The sequence below is a fragment of the Cannabis sativa genome, chromosome 5, assembly GCF_029168945.1.
Source record: "Cannabis sativa cultivar Pink pepper isolate KNU-18-1 chromosome 5, ASM2916894v1, whole genome shotgun sequence".
NCBI classification, from domain to species: domain Eukaryota; kingdom Viridiplantae; phylum Streptophyta; class Magnoliopsida; order Rosales; family Cannabaceae; genus Cannabis; species Cannabis sativa.
The window spans coordinates 66,449,710-66,450,934 of record NC_083605.1 but is presented as its reverse complement, the minus strand read 5'-3'; the positions used below and the strand labels follow the sequence as shown (position 1 = coordinate 66,450,934).

Sequence of the window (1,225 nt, the reverse complement as noted above, 5' to 3'; positions counted from 1 at the left end):
AATTTCCACCAAAGGTTTGTTGCTGATTAAACTGTTGATTCTGATTCTGGTTCTGATTTCGTTGCTGATAGAACCCACTGTTTCTTCGGTTATTACCCTGGTTGAACCCATAGTTGTTGTTGTTGTTCTGTGAATAGTTTCCAATGGCTTTAGCTTCATCCATTGGCAAATCATCCACATCAGCTTGGCATTCTGAAAAGTGATGGCTTCCCCCACATAACTCACACACAACTTGGGCTTGTTTAGCTTGCCCTGCAATTATCTTTGTCAATGCCTCAACCTGTGCTGTCAACTTTGTGATGGCATCGACCTCTAACACACCAGCTACCTTCTTTGATTGACTCCTCTCAGTTGGCCACTGTTGATTGTTTATAGCCATCTCCTCCAATAGATCATAAGCCTCATTAGCACTCTTCCTCATAAAGGCTCCTCCAGCTGCAGCATCTATTAAAGTTCTTGTGTTTCCTACCAACCCATTGTAGAAGTTGTGGACTAGCATCCACTTCTCTATACCATGGTGAGGGCACTTTCTGATCAGATCTTTAAACCTCTCCCAAGCCTCATGGAGAGATTCATTATCTTGTTGGCAGAAGTTATTGATTTCTCCTCTCAGCTTTGCAGACTTGGCTGGAGGAAAGAACTTTGACAAGAATTTCGTTGCCAGATCATTCCAGGTGGCGATAGAGTTGGGTGGCAAGGAGTTTAGCCAACTCTTGGCTCGTTCTCTAAGAGAGAATGGGAACAGTCTTAGTCGAATGGCATCATCACTAACTCCATTAACTTTAAAGGTTTCATAAAGTTCCATGAAGTTAGAAAGATGCAGATTAGGATCTTCGGAAGGGAGGCCACCAAACTGAACTGAAGACTGCACCATCTGAAGTATGGCAGGTTTGATCTAAAAGTTATTTGCATCCACTGCCGGTGGCCTGATACACGACTGCACTCCCGTCAGAGTAGGGAGAATGTAATCTCTCAAGCTGCGGCCATTAGCTTGATCTTCTACTGCGCCACCATTGTTACCGTTATTGCCTCCATTGTTTGCGGCATTAGCAGCCATGATTTCTGAAGTTTCAGCAGTTGCTGAAACTCCCTCTTGCCTCTTGTTCCTTCGGTTTCTCCTACAAGTTTTCTCGATTTCGGGATCAACTGGTAATATCACTGCTTGTCCTTGACGGCGCATACACTTATGATTCCTGAAATAGATCACGAAAATATTGCAAAAAAA

The 1,225-nt window shown here is 43.6% G+C and overlaps 1 non-coding gene across 1 annotated transcript; it reads left to right on the top strand.

Moving 5' to 3' along the window:
• Positions 1 to 509: 509 nt before the first annotated feature.
• Positions 510 to 616, top strand: LOC133038596 (small nucleolar RNA R71). The gene has a single exon (XR_009688094.1). It is a non-coding gene; the product is annotated as a small nucleolar RNA R71 (small nucleolar RNA).
• The last annotated feature ends 609 nt before the right edge of the window (positions 617 to 1,225 follow it).